The 21,004-nt window shown below is 35.5% G+C and overlaps 2 pseudogenes across 2 annotated transcripts; both read left to right on the top strand.

Annotated features, from left to right (window-relative positions):
- The first annotated feature begins 8,075 nt into the window (after positions 1-8,075).
- LOC308641189 (large ribosomal subunit protein uL30-like 1) lies at positions 8,076-9,075 on the top strand (annotated as a pseudogene). Its single transcript has 2 exons — positions 8,076-8,238; positions 8,472-9,075. The product of its transcript is annotated as a large ribosomal subunit protein uL30-like 1 (transcript).
- Positions 9,076-13,192: 4,117 nt separating this feature from the next.
- LOC308635040 (olfactory receptor 5B2-like) lies at positions 13,193-17,638 on the top strand (annotated as a pseudogene). The gene is made up of 2 exons: positions 13,193-13,254; positions 16,682-17,638. The product of its transcript is annotated as an olfactory receptor 5B2-like (transcript).
- The last annotated feature ends 3,366 nt before the right edge of the window (positions 17,639-21,004 follow it).

The following is a 21,004-nucleotide window of genomic DNA, read 5'->3' as shown; positions in this document are numbered from 1 at the left end:
TTGAGGGACATTTACGCTGTTTTCAGTTTTGGAGATTACAAATAAAGCTAATCTAACTCTTCATTTCACTATTTTTTTGTTTTAATGTATGTTTCATATCTTCTGGGTATATATATTAGAAATATTGCCTCACTCATTCTTCAAAGTCAGCATAACCTCATAACCAATCTAGACAATATATATACCAATCTAGACAATATATATATATATATATATATATATATATATATATATATATATATTGTTTAATATAGTGAAGCAATGTTAAAAATGGATGGCATTAGAGCAGATTATGCTAAGCGAAGCTAGCCAAGACCTAAAAAACAAATGCCAAATGTCTGCTTTGATATAAAGAGAGCAACTAAGAACATAACAGGAAGGAAGAGCATGAGGAAAAGAATACAGTAAACAAAGACGAATGGGGGGAGAGAAAGGGAGAGAGAAGGGAAAGCATATGGAAATGGTAGGAGACCTTCAATGATACATAAAATTATAAGAGGCAAGGGGGAGGGAAAAAAAGGGAGAGAATTGAATAACAGCAGAGGAGGTAGAGAGGGAAGATGGGAGGGGAGGGGAGGGGGGATAGTAGGGGATAGGAAAGGTAGCAGAATACAACAGTCACTAATATGGCATTATGTAAAAATGTGAATATGTAACAGATGTGATTCTGCAATCTGTATTTAGGGTGAAAATGGGAGTTCAAAACCCAATTTGAGTCAAATGTATGAAAGATGATATATCATGAGCTATGTAATGTTTTAAATAATCAATAAAAATATTTTAAAAAAAAACACTCACAGAACAAATCCATCATGAATTAACATAACTATGAATATGACTGAGTTTAATTTACTCCAAAAATGTAAAGGTTCTTCAGTATACAAAAAGTAATCCATGTAATAAACCATATTATTATAATGAAGAGAGCAACAAGATCATTTCTGTAATAATGATCACAATAAGCATTTGCCAATGTTCTTTTCATAAAAGAATATTCAGGAAGATAGAAACTGGAGTGAACATATACAAGCTAAAAAGAACATATACAACCACAGCTAAGATCATAATCCAAAGTGAAAGACTGAAGACTTCCCCAAAACATCAGATGCAAGTATTTCTGCTTTCATCACTTATACTCAAATTTGTACCAGAAGTTCAGACCAGACCATAGGCAAGGGAAATAAAAGAAACTAAATTGGAAAGAAACAAACTATATCTATTTTCTGATGACATGAAATTCTATAACAAAAATCTTAAATACATATTTAAAAAGTATTACCTAATAATATTAATCAGTAATATCATAGGATTTAAGATTTATTAACCAAATTCTACTGCACTTCTACATAATGGCCATAAATAATCTTAAAAAGAAAATATACAAAATAATTCCACTGACAGCAGCATCTAAGTCAATCAAATATTTAGAAATGGATTTTACCAAAAAGCTACACACATATATCTTGAATGTACAAAAAAAAATTGCTGAAGTGCAAAACCTCTACACTTTAAATTTTCATTGATTTTAAGAGTATTTTAAATGGCAATAATTTCCAAAGTAATCTATAGATTAAATTAAATCTCTACCAAGATGCTAATGGCTTGTTTTCAGAAATTTAAGAGCCAATACAAAAAGTCATATTGAATTTCAAAGGACGCTCAACAGCCAAAATAATCTTGCAGGAGAATAAAGTAGGAGCATACACCCATTCCAAATTCAAAATGCACTCCTCAACCCCCAGTCATTGCAATGTGGCACTGGCTTATGCGAACCCATGGAATGGAATTAACAGTTCAGGAAAACATCATGTGTCCATAGTCAATTGAATTTTGACAAGGGTGACAATTTTACTTAATGGAGAAAAACATTCTCACCAACAAATAACATTAGGACAAGTGGAAATACCAGATCAACTCAAAATATATCCGGAACTGAAACAAGAGTGAAAAACCATACAATTGTTAGAAGAAACCATGGGTAAAATTCATGACTTTGGATTCTGTAATAGTTTCTAGGATACAAACTAAAATGATGAGAACCAACCCCAACAGTGTATCATAATGACCTCTGTCTGGGAGATGTGTTTGTGCTGAGTGTCAGAGATGGACTGTCAGATCATTGTTGCTGGAGTTTCACTGAATACGCTTATTTACCTTATTCTAATTTCAGATTTGTGGGAGGTGGGCTGTCGGTCTGTGTTAAACAGAAAAGTTTAAGAGGCTCCTGAATGTGTAGAAATTCAGTTTTCACTTGCTGGAGGCTAGCACTTTCCCACAAAGCAAGGAGGAGGGAGGAGGGGAAGTAGGAAAAGAACTGGGGAATGAATTTGACGAAATTATTCTATGTTCATGTATGGATATATCACAATGTAATCTGATTTTATATACAAATATAATTAACCAATTTAAAAAATTAGATAGATGAAAGACCAATAGAAGAGTAGAGGAAGCAGGGTGGGGAAGGGAAGAAGAGGGGAAGTACTGGGAGTGAAATAAAGCTATGTTATATGCATTTATGAGTACATCCCAATGAGTTCCACTGTTATGTATAACTATAATGCACCCATAAAAACATTTTTAAAAAGAGTAAGAACCGAAAGAAAAAATTTGATGACTTGGACTTCATCCAATCTTAAAACTTCTGTTCATCACTGGGTATCAAGCATTGCAAAGGCAGCCTATAAAATAAGGGATAAATTACTTACAAATCTTATGTCTGATAGGTTTTAATGTCTGGATTATATTAAGAATTTCCACAAATTAACAACAAAAAGACTTGCAACCCTACTAAAAAATAGGCAAAAGACTTGAATAAACATTTCTTTAAAGACTACATACAAATGACCAGGCTGGGGATGGAGCTCAGTGGTACCTGAGAACCTGGCTAGAAGGCCAGAGACCCCAGCCCAAAACTCAACACCACTACAAACAAACAAACAAACAAATAAAAAAAACTTAGAACAACAACAAAATACCACAAATAAACAAAAAAAAGGAAGAAGATATATGCAAATGGCCAATAAGCAACATAAGTAGTCACTATGAAATTTCTAATCAATGAAATAGTACTTTACCATTGCTAACATGACTTATATTTTAAAAATGAGGCACATATGTTGTTAAAAATGTGGAGAAAAAACAAACCTCGTGTATTGCTGATAGGGGTATACAATGGTGCACCCTCTGTAGAAAACAGTTTGGCAATTCCACAAAAAAGCTAAATTACCATGACTGAACCATTAAGATCCTAATTATGTGCTCAAAGATTTGAAAGTAGCCACACAAATATTTGTACATTATGTTCATAGAATTATTCACAATTGTTATAAAGTACAAGCAAATCCAAATACTTGTCATCTGAGGAATGGAAAAACAAATATGGTATATCCATATAATGAATATTATTCAGTCATAAAAAATGAAGTATCCATAAAATGCTGAAGTAGTGGTGATCCTTGAAATCATAATAATTGAAATGTTAGATAAAAGTCACCTATTTAAATTTTTTTTTACAAAATGTTCAGAATAGATGAATCCATACAAAAGCAGATTAGTGATCACCTTGGACAGAGGACAGGGGGTAAAACAATTACATCCTAATGTATTTAAATGTGCAATTCTGTGTACATTGTATAGGTAATGAGAATGTTTGGAATTTGATCGATAGAGGTAGCCGCACCTCAGTGTGAACGTGCTAACTGTCATCACATTGTACATTCAAAAGGAGTAATTCATATGTTTTGTGAATTTCAGGGCATTTAAAAAGATCAAGGGAAAGGGAAGTCAAAGAAGACAAAGTGAAGAAAGCAAGGTGGCAGTGGAGACAGATCGGATTTGTACTGGCAGAAGCTAAGGAATGAGGGCAGCCACCTCAAGATGGTGACAAGGACCAATTCACCCAGAGGCTTCTAGAAGGAGCACTTCTTTGATTTCAGCTCAGTGATACTGATGTTGGACATCTGGCCCTCAGAACTCCTTGAGGAAATTGGACTGGAATGAGTTCAAATTGTGTGTGTGTGTGTGTGTGTGTGTGTGTGTGTGTGTGTGTGTATGTATCTGTATTTCATTCATTTATTTTGATTTTGGTATAATAAACACAGTAAACATCATTTAAACAATTTTAAGTGTACTCCTTGGTGATATTTAACATACCCACATTGCTATTACATAGCTTCTATTATCTTTCTGCTGTTGATTTCCAATTTTATTTCATTGTTATCTCATTTATCTGATAGGATAAATGAGATTATACTGATTTTTTTATATTTGATAAGATATTTCTTTGTGGCCTAGAATATGACCTAATTTGGATAAAGTCCCATGCACATCTCAGAAGAAGATAATTTCAACTTTTGAGGGATGGAGTATTCTGTAGATGCCCACTAGGTTAATTTGATTTATAGTGTTGTTTAGGTTGGAAGTAGCTTTATTTATGTTATGTTTTGTTGGCCTGTCTGTTGGTGATACGGGGGTATTAAAATACCCTAATATTGTGTTGGGGTCTATGTGGGACTTAATGTCATGGAATTATGATTTTTTATATATTTGGTTGCAGTGACATTTGGGGCATAAATTCTTACTATCATTATATGTCTTTGTTTAATTTTTCCTTTATTAGCATGTAGTGGCATGTTTTTGTCTCTTCTGATTAATTTTTCCTTCAAATTTTCTTGGTCAGATATGAACGTAGCCAATCCTGTTTATTTTCATGGTCAGAATGCATGAAAAATATTTTTCCATCCTTTTACCTTTAGCCTGTGGGTGTCTTTGAAATTGTTCCTTATTCTTCTAATTGTATCTCTGTGTTCTTTTCTATTCCAGGGATTCTTAAATTTGATCTTTTAATATGGTCCCAGAGTTCTTGTATGTTCTGGTCAGGTTCTATACTATTTTTTTCTTCATTGCCTTCTGTGTTTTCAAGATCATATAGCCAACCTGTCTTCAAGGCCTGAAGTGCCATCTTTAAGGGCTCAGGGCCTATTTTCTACACATTTTAATCTGCTGGTGATGCCTTCAAGAGAGAGATTTTCATTTCACTGATGGTGTCTTGCATTTCTAGGAGTTCTGCTTGGTTTCATTTCACTATGTTTAGTTCTTTATGAAAGTGGCCTTTAATCTCCAGTAATTGTTCTCTTAATTCCTTTTTGAGATTTTCTTTTAGTTCATTGAACATTTTAGTAATCCGTTTTTATAATCTTTCTCTAGTATTTCATATACCTCTCTATTAGTGGGATCCTTTGTGGGAGAATTGTGGATTTGGGGGAGGAGATTTGTTTGCCCATTTCCTCATATTTTCAGAAGTCTTAGACTTGGGCATCAATGGAGCTTCATCCCCCTTCCAATTTTTTTACACTTGTCCTTATGTATGCAATTATTTCATTTGTTCTGGGGCTTCTGCTTTTGATATATGTGTTGATGCCAAGGGATGTGACCTGAGTTCCCCCTCTAGTTCTTCGTCTTTGGTTCCTTGTTGTTGGTTTGACGTTTTTGTCTCGTCCCTTCTTTTACTTGGAATAGGACTGTGTAGGGGTGAGATTCATTGTGGTTTAACTGAGATGTATCTCTTAGCTGCAGGGTCTCTACTCTGGGATCCTTAAGTGTCCAATCTCTTTCAATCCCCTGTAGAGGGAGGAGGAGCCAGGAGTGGTGCTAAGGCTGGCAACAAATATACAACTCTGTGTTAAAGGTCTGGTGTCTACTTTGATGTCTGTGATACTATTTGTCACCCATATAAGAATGGTGGGGTCAGCATTTAACAACATTACCAACAACAACAAAAAGCTGGGAACTAGAACATGAATTCAGCAATAGGTGTCTAAGAAGATGTCTAGTGTATTAATGATCTCCCCAACTTGAATGGGGTGGGAATTGTATAGCCTAGGAAGTAGTTTGGGGTTTTGTCTCTTGTATTTATTTTATTAAAGTATAGCTGGAAATTGGGTGTCATTCATTTGTGTGTGAAGGTGTGCTGTCTTTCTGTTGAGTTTAGTGCATATGTGATATGTGAACTTTTACTGTCCTTGTAGGTTTCCAGCACCTCACATAATGGGGAGAAATAAAGAATAGAAAGAACCATTGCAAACAATACACAGCACTACAGTAAATACCCAGCCCCTACTATGACACCCTCAATATTAATTACCACCACTAAACAGGAATTGTGGATTCAGCAATTGTCAACAGTAAAAATAATAACCATGAGCTAGTTCAGACTTTAAAGGAAACAGCAGGTGTCAATTATGTTCATCCATAACTGTAATGATTTCATCAGCATTGATGGTGGGGGCAGAGTTATATAAACCAATTAGTTCTGAAACATGGTAAAAGTACGGTTAATTAGGAAAAAAGAAAATGTGTTAGGAAATTAAAAAGTAGTACATGATTTCAAAAAGTAAACAGAATGATAAAGAGATGTAGCAGGTGATGTTTACATGGAAAATGGGGGAAAAAACAGGAGAAGAACAATAGAATTTGGCCATTAGCAGGAGAAGAAAAACAAGAGACATAAACAAATGAAAATAATACAAAACCAAATCCCCAAATCCTGAATCCTCAAAAACAAGTCAAGGAAAATTGACTACATTTTAAATACTCTAAAAATGAAACAAATAAATGTGTGTATTTATGTCCCTGAAGTAATCAGCACAGCAAGAATTCACATGTATACACACAAACATACAGAGAGAGAGAGAAAAAATTCTTAATAAAGAATGAAAGAACCCTCCAAGAAGGTGGACAAAATAGTCAGCCAGTCTGGGTGGCAATGTCTCTATTCAACAGGTTTCCTTTCTAATTCTTCTTCAGTTCTGTACCATTAAGACAGCAAGCAGTGGCAGTTCTGAACCCATTTCCCTTTCTCTGCTGCTCTCTGAGTTGTCAGCTGGAGTGGCCTAAAATTGAAGCTGTTTGATATAAGACCCAACTTCCCTTCTCACCAGTATGAATTGTTATTTTGTCCATGGAGACCAGTTCAATGAGCTCCCAGGGTACAGCTTCTGAGTTCTGTGAGGGGAGTTCCAGCAGGTGAGGCTTAGACAGCTCTCAGGAACATCGTTGGGTGGTTTCTTCTTTGGAGAGACAAGATTGACCCATCCCAAGACAGTAACCAATCTCTTATGTGGGTCTGGACCTCAGGAGCTTCCAAGGATTCCAACTGTGGGGCAGGGTGGGGCCAATCCTCCACTCACGGCTGCCCACAAGCACAGCCTTTCCTAGCTTAGTCCCTGAGTGTCTCATCCTGCCCACTCAGCCTCTGGCCTGCTTCAGCTGCTCATGTGAGCTGCAGACTCAAAGGAGAAGTGAATCAAGCTCCCTTCCCTCTTCCAACTCACATCCCAGTGGGTAGAGTCCACTCGGCACCTGTTTCACTCACATCCCACTAGGCACATCCTAGGTCACGTGATAGTCACCTGGTTGGATTCATAGCAGTGTTTTCTCTGATCTCCCATCTCCCAGAGCCACCTCTGTGGCCCACTTGCCCTAAGATGGCTCCCACCTCAGCTCCATGAAGGGAGTAGAGATACACAGTGTCCTTTACAAGCACCAGTGAAGCCATTGGATCAGCTAAGATTACACAGCATTTTTTTATCTCAGGTTTTTCCATAGGAAATCTGTATTCTCCCTCCCTCTGTCTGTGGCCAACATCTGCTGTTCAGTGCTGATGTGGCATCTGGGTTGGTTCCCATGTATTATTTCTTCTCTGTTTATTGTACCCAAATATCTGAGTCCCTAAGCCACTTTGAAGGTCCCATATTGAATTGTAGTAAAATCCATCTTTCAATCATCTTGTTGAAAAATTGCACCCTCCTGCTTTGGTCCTGAGCCTCAGAAAAACTTGGAAGGCAGCTGTCCTCTCCTTGGCCATCTTCCATCCCTCTTGACCCTTCCCATTTTCCAATTTCTTTTTTCCTATAGGATGTACTTGGATCATAGCTTGAAAGTCTACTTCATATGGCAAATGAGCCAACACTTCTTTTGTGCCTTTATAAGACTCCTCTATGGCTTTTTTACATTAAAAATATAAATGTGTGTATTTATGTAAGCCTTTTTTTACATTAAAAAAGTGTTCAGGGCACATGAGCAGTCATCACAGCCCTGGGAAAATGGTGGAGGAAAAGCGAAGTAAAAAGACCTCCCTGGTTCCAGAAAATCTCCTGAAAAAGAGGAACAATTAGCAGGCCCTTAAAGCTACCCAGGCAAAGCAGGCACTTTGGATAAAGAAGGAGAGAAAAGGAAAAGGCTTCAGATTTTTTTTTTTCATTTTATTTTATTTATTTATTTATTTATTTTTGATTTTCAAGGTAAAATTTACTTGATCATGATGTTTTCCCTTGTATACACTTCTGTTTTTTGCTAGTATTTTTTTTTCATTTTTTAAATGGTTACTCATGACAGTACAATGACCTTGGCATATCATACATTTGAATCAGATGGGATACAATTTCTCATTTTTCTGAATATACAGGTTGCAGAATCACATTGGTCATGACTGGAATCATTCCTACATGATTCCTGGAGTCAGAAACGCGACCAAGTGCATATCATATGACTAGAAGTGAAATCTCGTGCTTTGGAAATGCCTGATAGACACTTGTTGGCCTTTGTTGTAGGCATCCAAAGGATAGATGGGGTGAGTTTACTGGTGCAGAAGACCATTGCAAGACTTAATTTGAAGAAAATCTTTAATGGTGTCTTTCTTAAAATCACCTCTCAAAGCCTAAAAATGCTAAGTATAGTAGAACTTTATGTGACCTGGGGATTTCCAAATCTGAGATCTGCCCAGGAGCTCATCTTGAAACAAGGACAAGCAAAGACAAAGCATGGACAAACATCCCGCTAAGAGACAGCACATTGATTGAGCGGCACCAGGGGTTTGATGTCATTTGTCTGGAAGACCTCATCCATAAAATTGCTTTTCTGGAGGAGTATTTCTGGGAGATCACTATGTTATTGGGCCCTTTCCACCTCTCTGTGGCCCATGATGTTACCAAAAATAGAGTGGGCTTCCTTAAGAAGATGGGCTTGCCTGGATATTGGGGTGAAGGCATCAATCAGCACATCCACCAGCTAAACTAAACCCAGAATATCTGAAAGCAGTGCATTGGAAGGATGTATTTTCATTTGACGGGACTGTTATCAAGTGTCTTCAGAGAAGATTATTTTCTGCCTGCAGAAACTGGAAGGAAGGGATTGGGGAGGAAACAGTAGGTTATGATCATGGTAGGCACCTCTCATTACAGCTCAGTTCCAAGGAAAATTCCATTGCTTTCCACATTGACCACCTTTGCCTCTACAATCAACATAGAGAAAGGAGTCCTGCTTTCTCACATCTTTGGTCCTGGGGTTTAATGTTAGTGAATAAATAACCCAATCACATATATAATGCTCCCTAAGACTCTTGCAACTGTGACCAACTCCAGGAGCATACTTGAATCTAGAGGTCCCAAGAGGCCTGTTTTGAAGAGGCTTGAAACACTTAAGAAGAAAAGCCCCAAACAAACAAACAAACAAAAAGTGTTCAGACACAGAGGAGCACACCTGTAACCCCAATTTTCCAACATGAATTTTATGATCTGTTTACTATATTCTGCAAAGCCAGTTGAGGGTGGAAAGAGACAACATCTACACTGAAGACACATTGAAGAGTATTTCCAACTTTAGGACTTTCAGCCATGAACAAAAGGTGTCTTTTCCTAATTTAGATTTTACTTAACGTCTTTCAATTGTGTTTGATGATTTTGAGTATCAGTATTGCCAAAACACTCTGAGTAGAAGTCATATGGTCTAATGTCCTACAGAACTGTGGCATGAGTGTAGTTCACAATAACTCATCATGTGTCCCACCAAGAACTAGAAGAGCTCAAAAGCTTCAAACATATAAGTAATGATAAGGAGATGAAGATGTTAAAAAGGGAGTCTTCCCCAGAGAAGACCATGGTTGCAAAAATTTTCCTAGTTGTATCCATTCGGCTCTGAAATCATGTCATAGTCCCACATGACATTATTTTAAAGAGAGAAAAATCTAATTAGAGCCCTTTTGGCCATCATTTACCCAAGTGCATTGCTGAAACTTCAAGTACACACCCTGGCCTTTCCCTAAATGGAGTATTTTGAGTGATTCAGCAACCATAGGCAGGAGAAACATGCCAAAATAAAAATTATGTCCTTTCCTGCTGAAAGGATAATGCTTTTACCAAAGTGCAGAGGAAACAGAGAATACTGAAAAATATGATTATCATAAAAAGTAATGCTTACACTTTTCCATTTCTGTTCAAATGAGTTTTTCTCTTTAAAATCAAAATTTTCCTCTTGCTACACAACACCTGGTGGTTCTAACATACCATCCATGGAAAATAACACAGAAATGAGTGAGTTTATCCTCCTGGGTTACTGACCAGCACCCCAGAACTGCAGCTTCCCCTCTCCATAATCTTCACTCGACAAGGTTTCTCCAGCAATGCTTGTGCTGCTCAGATTTCTTTTTTGTACTCTTTGCCACTTTGGAAAATTACCTTTTGACTGCAATGGCAGTCAATGGAATTTACATAAAATAAAATTTACTAGTTTGCAACTTAGTAGTTTGTGTTGCATTCATAATGTCCTTTAACCATCACATGTTTCTAATTCCAAAAGTTTTTTTTTGCACTCACAAAGATATCATACCTTCTCACTCCCTCTTCCACCTAATCTTGTGAACAAATAATCTACTTTCAATCTCCACGGATTTACTTATTTTGAATATGCCATATATAAGAAATCATACAGTATGTAAACTTTTATGTCATTTACTTAACACAATGTTTTCTTCCTTTTTATTCCTATTATTTATTTATTTAGTCATGCTGAGGGTCAAACCCAGGGCCTCACACATACTAGGCAAGTGCTGTACCCCTGAGCCACATCACAGCCGAGCATAATGCTTTCAAGGTTCATCTGTATTATAGTGGGTGTCAATGTTCCATTGTATTGGGTTCCTGTTCCTTTCCCATTATTGAAACATGCCACACTTAGGAAAAATCAATAGTCCATAGATAAATGCATGTGTTTCTGGACTTTTAATATGTGTCATAACTATATCTCTAGTCTTAAAGCCATACCAAATTGCTCTGATTTCTTTTGATTTGTTGTGATGCATTTTCTACATGTATTCTTACTTGATGGATGTTTGGGTCATTTTATATTTTGTCAATAGTTAACAATGTTGCTATGAACATTTACATACAAATATTGTTTATGAACTTGCTCCCACTTTGGGGATATATAATTGGGGTAGAATGGCTCATGAATGTGGTAATTCTGTTTGTTTTGAAGACTATTACAGTCAATCCTGTTTTCCAAACCAATGGGAAAACTTTGTATTTCCATCTGTAATGTCAAAGTATTTTAATTTCTCTACATTCTTGCCAACACTTTTAGTTTCTGTTCTGTTGGGGCTTATACATATAAATAGTTATTATAATGGGTGTGAAGAGGTATCAGACTGTAGTTTTGATTTGCATTTACCTCTTGACCAATGATTTTGAAAATCTTTTCTAGTACTTATTGGTCTTTTTCAAATCTTTGCAAAAATGTCTATTGAAGTGCTTTGCCCATTTTTAAATTGAAGTTTCTTTTGTCATTGCTGCTGCTGAGGTGCATAAATCCTTCATGTATTCTCTATGATAAACCCTTATTAGATGTATGATTTACAAATATCTCTTTTACTATTCCATAGTTTCATCTTCACATTTTTGATAGTATACTTTGAGGCACAAACATGTAATGTTGAAGTTAAATTTATGTATTTTTTCTTTTGGGTTTTGGTGTCATACACAAGAAATCATTGCCAAGCCTAAAGTCTAGAATATTTACCAAAATTTTGTAAATGTTTTAGGTCTGTGGCTTTCAAATATAAGTTTTGTTCATTTTGAGTTGATTTTGGTAAATGATATGAAGTAGGAATGAAGCTTCACTGTTTTTATTTCATTAAGGTATATAATATGATGTATATGATATAATCATACAATGTGATTTATATACACAATGTATAAGCACATTGTGAAGTGATTACTATAATCAAGAAAATTAACCTATCCATCATCTGATACTGTCATTTTTCCTTTGTGTGTGTGTTAAGGCTACTCAAAGAATACTCTCTTGGCAAATATTCAGTATACAATAATCAACTTTTGTACACAATTATCCAGTTGCCCCAGAACTATTTGTTGAAAATTATTCTTTTCCTATTAAATAGAAATCCAGCCATATAAAAAAAAATCAATTGTCCACAGTCATATAGGTTTAAGAGCATCAATTGTATTTCACCGACTTAGACCTATATTCTTTTTTTTTTAAAGAGAGAGTGAGAGAGAGAATTTTTTTAATATTTATTTTTTAGTTCTCGGCAGACACAACATCTTTGTTGGTATGTGGTGCTGAGGATCGAACCCGGGCCGCACGCATGCCAGGCGAGCGCGCTACCGCTTGAGCCACATCCCCAGCCCCAGACCTATATTCTTAAGACAATACTAAATTGCTTTAATTTGTTTTTATTTGAATTCAGCCTTGAAATCAAGAAATCTTTTTCAAGATTATCTTGGTTCTTCAGGATCCTTGGCCCTTACATGTAAATTATTAACTTTTCCACTGATGGAAAAATATTTATTAGAATTTGAACACAGGTTTTGTAGTGAAATAAAGGCTTTCCTTATGTAGTCATTCAAAGACATCAGCTGATAAGGGCTTCGTCATCTGCAATTACACCTGCTGGACTATGAAGCCTTTTCAATATCCATGACAGAAGAGAGACACCTGGAGGTAATGCATGTGCTCCTACCTACCCAGAAATGACACAGACTAAGTCCTCCTACGGTTCATTTTCTACAGCTAGTACCTGTCTCTGTCATACTGCAGAGGGCAAGCACATGCAGAGAGGTAGCTGAAAGTCTTGGGTAACACTATTTTTATGACCCCCTCTACCTCAATTTTTATAAACAATAAAATATTAATATATTGAAATTTATGGAACACTTGATACATGTAAGAAATTGTTCTGCAGTTGATATATATGTGATCTGATAATCTTCTTAACCATCCTATGAGAGATGACATTATAAGTTTCATTACCGATAAGACACTGAAATTTGATAAAGTTGAATTACTTGGTATGAATTCAGGCAATCTAACAAACAGGACAAACATGTAACCATGGCACATGCCTGGAAATAAAGGCTCAGAGTACATTGTAAAAGAGAAAATGGATCAATTTTCTATACGGTAAAAATATATGATAAAATAAAAACACACCCAGATCTCGAATGGGATGATATGGTAAGTCCGTGTGATTTCATATTTGGATGAAAAGACTCTTGAGATATCTTTGAGAAAAATGGAAAATGCACTACCCTGGGGATAATTAGAGCTAATAAGTAACAATATTATATCATTAAAAATATCTAGAATATTTCATTGTAGATGTCTTTCATCTCTTTTGTTAGATTTATTCCTGAGTATTTTATTTTCTTTGAGGCTATTGTGAATGGGATCATTTTCCAAATTTCTCTTTCAGTAGATTCATTATTGATGAATAGGAACGTGTTTTATTCATAGGTGCTGATTTTATATCCTGCTACTTTGCTGAATTCATTTATTAGTTCTAAAAAGATTTTTGGTGGAATTTTTGGATCTTCTAAATAAAGAATCACATGATGTGGTGTATATATGCCATGGAATATTATTCACCTTAAAGAAGAATGAAATGTTGGCATTTGCCTGTAAATGTATGGAGCTGAGAAATATCATGCTAAGTGAAATAAGCCAATCCCCCAAAAAGCAAAACCCAAATGTTTCTCTGCTATGCAGATGCTAATTCACAACAATGAGATCTAGAGAATAGAGTTACTTTAGATTAAGGAGAGGTAAGTGAAGGGAGGGAAGGGCATATAGAGGTGGGAAGCATAGTAGAATGAATCAGACATCATTATTTTATATTCATATATAACTACACGACTAGTACGATTCTATAACATATACAACCAGAAGAATGAGAAATTATACTCCATTTATGTATGATGTATCATAGTGCATTCAACTGTCAGGTATAACTAATTAGAACAAATTAAAAATACAAAAAAAAAATAGAAGAAAAGACTTTGCATATTGCCATCACAAAGAAATAATAATATTTTAAATGATGGATAACTTGTGTTCTAAGATTGAGAAACAAGGTCAAGATATAAAAATCACACTCTATATACCAAAAGATATTCAGCTATGATCTCCCAGTTAAAAAATAAAAAGAAACATTAAAAAAATAAAAATAACTTGACACAAAATAAAGATTTTGCTGGGAAAACTTGAGCCATCTTTCAGAAACCGCACATAGGAAATTAATTTATTTTAGTAAAATAAAAACTAAATTGAGCACAAAAAAAAGATACTATGAAATTGGAAAGAACTACTCTTGGGAATTAAAACTGATAGGACCATTTCTATAAACTGTTTGGGATTTTCTGTAAACATTCTTAGTCCCTGTGTATTAGCTTCTGAAATGTAACATGACTCCAGGTGACTTCATTTCAGAGAGACTAGAATTCAATTCTACTCGCTTTGACCATCTTTTATTAATATGAACGTTGATAAATCAAACAGTTCAATTAAATATATGTACCATATGATAAAGTGATCCAATTCCTGGGTATTTGCCCTAATGAAATAAAAGCCTCTACTTGAACAAGAAAGGTCACCCAATGTTTATATCAACCTTATTCATAATCACCAAAATACCAGAATCAACAAAAATGGTCCTGCACTAGGAAATGACAAAGACAATGTGTACAGTTGATCTTATAAAACATAAGCCCACAAAATTAAAAGTTCCATTAAAGATACAGTTAACAACACACATGGACCTCCAAATGAATTTCTGCTAAGTGAAAGATGCCAGAATCAAAACCAATGTGTTCTACTGAAAGACATTCTTGCAAAAGAAAAATTAGATGGAAAATCTGTTGAGTGGTTTTCAGGACACTAGGTAAAAGAGGAGGTTGGCCACCAAGAAGCTTGGAAAATTAGTTCAGGTGATTTTGGTAATGGTTGCATAGCTATGTATTTAACAAAAAGTCAAAACTGTATGCTAAAATGTGTGCATATCACTGTTATTGATACATTAACATGTGATACAAAACACTTGTGCATGCTCAAAATTTCCAAATTGGTCGCCACAGGCAGTTTAATTTTTTCTTCCTTAGGAAAGAGGAAAGAAGAGTTACAGATGATCCCTTGAGGGACATCCTCTGAGACATCCATGTCTTTATAATTTACTCCTGGTCCCTCTGTATTAGCTTCTGAAAATCAACATGATTCCTGGTTACTTTCTTTCAGAGGGACAAAATTTCAATTCTGCTCCCTTCCACCATCCTTTATTTATCTTATTTTTGATAGTTCCTTGTGCACACAGGAATTCTCTTGATTTGGGGATTCTCTCTGAGCCTGCAACATGGCTAAAGGAATACCTGAAAATAAAATTTATATTAGGTGACTTGAAAATGATAACCCCCTGTTAGCTTGTTGTTTCATGGCCATTCCCTTATTTGCTATTTAAGAGCACAATTCTGCAAATATTGTGGAATAGATAGTTTTATTGTGTTTATTTTACAATTGAGAAGGAGGTTAATTGACTCCTCCAAAGACCAAGAAGAATGCATGAAAGACTCGGGAATTGAATCCTTGAGAATAGGACTGTTTTGATTGTTTCCTTCCTGCCTTAGACAGGTTGGGACTATTAACTACTACCGGAGACAGACAACTTCTCTAACATACTGGAACCATTGATCTATGGTTGAATTTCAGATTTCAAGCTCCCTGTTCAAGATTGTTATATTTCCAAGGAGGTAGGTAAGCTTCTATTTTCAATAAAACTCAGTTAAAAAAAAACTGTAATTCTAGCAAAATAGTAGGACAGCTATACTCACTATGACTTACTGACCACAGAAATGGGTTTTGAATGTTTTTCTTTAAAATTGAAATGGATCTGGGATGTGTGTGTCAAAGTTTATATCAGTTGAGTTTCGTGATACTTGGAAATTATCATTATTTTACTAAACTAAGATCACCCACCCCTGAAGCTTGGCATACAGCCACCTACTTCTAAGCCAATGCCAATGCAGTCCATCATTGCATTTGGATAATATCATTATAGCTGACACTTACAAGGTCTTAATCACCAGGAATTTAGATGTTATTTTCTATGTATTTTCACATTAAATTCTCACAATAATACTTTGAGTTAGATACCATCACTTTCTTCATTTTTTGTGTGTGATGTAGGATATATATGTATATATATACACACACACAATAACATATGATATAATTATACACACATATATAATTATATACATGTTTCTCAACATGTGTTGTTGTCTGTTCATAAAATTTGTCAAATATTAATTTAAATTACATAAAATTTAACAAATACTGTTTGACTTGGATTGAATTTTCAAATTCAGAAGTTTGTATCTCCAAAAATAATTAATGCACTAACTTCTGTGGTTAAGCTCATATTTACACATTCTTGAGCTTAAAATCTACATTATTGCTGTAATAAAATAATTCACCTGTTGTATAAATCTTTTATTTTGGGAAAAATATCTATTTCATAACACCTATTGACACTCTTGTCCTTCATTTCTCCTTGCTAAAGAGCATCTCCTGATTCCCGAATAACATGGATAGAGAACATGACAGAAGTGACAGAATTCATCCTACTAGGACTCACCAATGCCCCAGGACTACAGGTGGCCCTCTTTATCATGATCACACTTATCTACTTCATTAAGGTTCTTGGAAACCTTGGGATGATTGTATTGATTCTCACTGATTCTCGTCTCCACACTCCCATGTACTTTTTTCTTGGTAGCTTGTCTCTGGCAGATTTTGGCTACTCTTCTGCTGTCACTCCCACAGCCATGGCTGGGCTCCTTGTAGGAGACAAGGTCATCTCCTACAATGCCTGTGCTGCTCAGATGTTCATTTTTATAGCCTTTGCCACTGTGGAAAATTTCCTCTTGGCATCCATGGCTTATGACCGTTTCACAGCTGTGTGCAAACCCCTCCATTACACTACCACCATGACCACAAGTGTGTGTGCCTGTATGGTCATAGGCTGCCATGTCTGTGGTCTTCTGAGTGGCTCCATCCATGTTGGAGAAACATTCAGTCTCTCCTTCTGTAAGTCCAATGTGGTCCATCACTTTTTCTGTGATGTTCCAGCAATGATGGCTCTCTCTTGCTCTGATAGGCAAGTCAATGAGCTGGTTCTTTTTTATCTAGCCAGCTTGAATATATTTTTTGCTCTTTTGGTTATCTTCGTATCCTACCTATTCATATTTATCACCATCCTAAAGATGCGCTCTGTTGCAGGATACCAGAAGCTTTGTCCACCTGTGCCTCCCACCTCACTGCTGTCTCCATCTTCTATGGGACAATTATCTTCATGTACTTACAGCCCAGCTCCAGTCACTCCATGGATACAGACAAATTTGCTGCTGTGTTCTACACTATGGTCATCCCCATGCTGAACCCTGTGGTCTACAGCCTCAGGAACAAGGAGGTCAAGAGCGCATTCAAAAAGATAGTTTTACAAGGAAAGTGTTTCTAAGTATTGGATTTTAAAATTGTAGGATGCACAATAACTTAATGTCATGCTTCTCAAATCTTCTCCATGTGCTGAATCACATATTAAGGTGCATATCGAAGTCAAGCTCCTGGTCAAATACTTACCTCCTCAAAAGTCAGTTTATTGTAGAAACAAGGAAACATATCCAGAAATATAATATCTGTACAACAATGGTGAGAGGAGTCATAAGTTGTTTTGGTTCTGGCTTAGCAAAGAAACCTCATTAAGGATATTTGATTAAATCTCTTGATATATATACATTTTCTCTAGCATACACCAGTAAAAAACACATATGTAAAACAAAAACAAACTTGTGGCTATGACCATATTCACAAATATACCAATATGAATATACGTATATCCAGTGATATTTCTCTTTCTATGCCTTTGCCTATTTAACATAACATAATTATCTACAATTCCATCCATATTGCTGCAAATTATAGAAACATGTTTTTTATGGATGTATTGTGTTCCATTGTGTATGTATGTCACATTTTGTTGGCTTTTCCTCAGTTGATGGGCACTTTGTTTCCGTTTCTTGGCTGTTGTGAATTGTGCTGCAATGGGCACAGGTGTGCAGATGTTTCTAACATTCTGATGTCACTTTCTTTGGTTGTATTACCATGTTGGTGGGATTCACTTAGGTATTTTCATATGTGTACATAATAAAACAATGTTAGATTTATTTTACTATCTTTGGTATTCTTATACCACTCCCTTCCTTTCATTTTCCTTTGTCTAATCTACTGAACTTCTTCTCTTCCCCTCCTTGCCTTTACTATGGTTTAGCTTCCACATATCAATAAAGTATTTGACCTTTGGTTTTGGGGGATTGGCTAATTTTACTTGCATAATAGTCTCCAGTTTCATCCATTTACTGGAAATGTCATAAAGTCATTGTCCTTTATGGATGAGTAATATTCCATTCTGTATATTTACCAAAATATCTTTTTCCATTCATGTGTTGCTGGGCATCTAGGTTGATTTCATAGTTTAGCTATTGTGAACTGTGCTGCTAAAAACATTGATATAAAGAAGCTTGTCACTGTACGATACTGATTTTAAATCTTTTGGATACATGCCGAGGAATGGGATAACCAGATCAAATGGTGGATCCCTTCCTAGTTTTTTGAGGAATATCCATGCTGCTTACCAGAGGGGTTGCTGATTCAATGCTCAACTTCCATCAAACTTGCAATGACATGCTTCATAGAAATAGAAAAAGCAATCATGAAATTCATTTGGAAAATAAAAGGCCCTGAATAGTCAAAGCAATTCTTAGTGAGAAATATAAAGCAGGAGGTATCACAATCCCAAACTTTATATTGCACTACAGAGGTACAGTAACAAAAACAGCATGATATTGGCACCAAAATTGACAAGAATACCAACAAGTCAGAATAGAAGTTATACAGAGACAAATCCACACAAATACAGTTACCTCAATACTAGACAAAGCTTCCAAAAACAAACACTGAATAAAAGATAGCCTCCTCAACCAGTGGTAAAAGGAAAATTGGAAATTCATATGTAATCAAATTAAAGTTAGCCCTTATCCTTCACCCTGCACAAAAATCAACTCTAAGTAGAAAAAAATTAATTATGTCTATCCAATAACATGAGAAGTTTTTCAGTCTTTCCATCCTCCAAGGTTGTCTTCAATTTCTATTCCCCAAAGTTCTATATTTTTGTTTTATTAATTCTTCTTAGTTATATATGACAAGAATCCACTTTGATAAAATTATATAAGCATGGGAAATATCTTATACTAATTAGGATACCATTCTTGTGATTGGGCATAATGGTGGGATCACTAGGCATTAGTGAATTAGACTAGGAATTAGACCAGAAATACTGCACCTATTAGATCAAAAGCTAGGCCCAATGCTTCAACATATGACACAGGAAATGACTTCCTGAAAAAGACTCCTAAAGCAAAAGATAAAATAAAAAATCAATAAATGGGATGGCATCAAATTAAAAAGCTTCTTCACAGCAAAAGATACAATCAAGTGCATGAAGAAAGAGTCTACACAACCAGAGACAATCTATGCCACCTGCACCTGAGAGAGGGTGTTGATTTACAGGATATACAAAGAACACAAAAAGCTTAACACACACACACACAAAAAAAACAATAAATAATCAAAGGAATTGAACAGACCATTCTCAAAAAGAAAAAACATGAATGATCAACAAATATATGAAAAAATGTCCAACATCTCCAACAATTAGAGAAATGCAAATTAAAACTACACTGAGAATCCATCTCACTCCAGTGTTCTATAATTTTTATTATATAAGTCTCTATTATTTATATATTATTATATATGTTCTATATTATTTACTATATAGACAAGAGAAGAGAGAAAGAGAAAGTAGTGGGGACTGACTTGGAGCAAATCATATTCCATGTTGGTATGATTGTGTCAAAGTGAACCCCAGTATTATGTGTAACTACAGTCCCCTAACAAGAAGTAGTACAGGACTCCACTGGTTCTAGATTCCACAATATACTGCATTCTTGTGAACTGAAGTGAGATGATATCACATTTTTAATGAAATGGTCTGATGGTTAAGAAACATGAACGTAAGTTTTTTTGTTACACTTATAGCTTTATAACTCACATAAATGTAACTAATAGATTTGCTTAAAATCATTTTTGTAAATGTAAATCAATAAAAGACAACTAAGATTGTCTGAAAAAAAGAAAGAAAGTCAAGGGTCATTTTTTTTTCTCCTGTATATAAGGAACTAGACCAAAATAAGGGGAAAAGGGCAAGGGACTCCCATGAAACTAGAAGGAACACCAGTGGAGCTGAGGAAGGTGATCCAGGGGAGGGTTGAGAGATGTGAAAAGGGAGGAGGGAAAAGACGAGGGAGGAAGAGTGTAATGACGCTGACCCACAATCCTATGTACGTATATGAATATACCACAGAGATTTTCACCTTTTTGTATGTCTAAAAGGCATTAATTTAAAAAAAAAAACCTATAAATATGTAGAAGGAAGACCAGTGGAGTTGAAGAATGATATTCACTAATGTATAGAAATGTGTTTTATTTATGGGTGTTGATTTTATATCCTGCTACTTTGCTGAATTCATTTACTAGTTCTAGAAGTTTCCTGATGAAAGTTTTCGGATCTTCTAAATACAGAATCGTATCATGTGATTTATGTACACAAGGGAATATTACTCAGTCTGAAAGAAGTATGAAATGATGGCAGGGCTAGTAAATGGATGGAGCTAGAGAATATCATGCTAAGTGAAATAAGCCAATCCCCAAAAAACAAAGTCCAAATGTTTTCTCTGATATGCGGCTGCTGATTCACAATAAGTGGTGG

This window comes from Spermophilus citellus (assembly GCF_964194105.1).
Source record: "Spermophilus citellus genome assembly, chromosome: 2".
Taxonomy (NCBI): domain Eukaryota; kingdom Metazoa; phylum Chordata; class Mammalia; order Rodentia; family Sciuridae; genus Spermophilus; species Spermophilus citellus.
The sequence above is the reverse complement of the archived record's forward strand: the minus strand, read 5'-3'. Positions and strand labels throughout refer to the sequence as shown.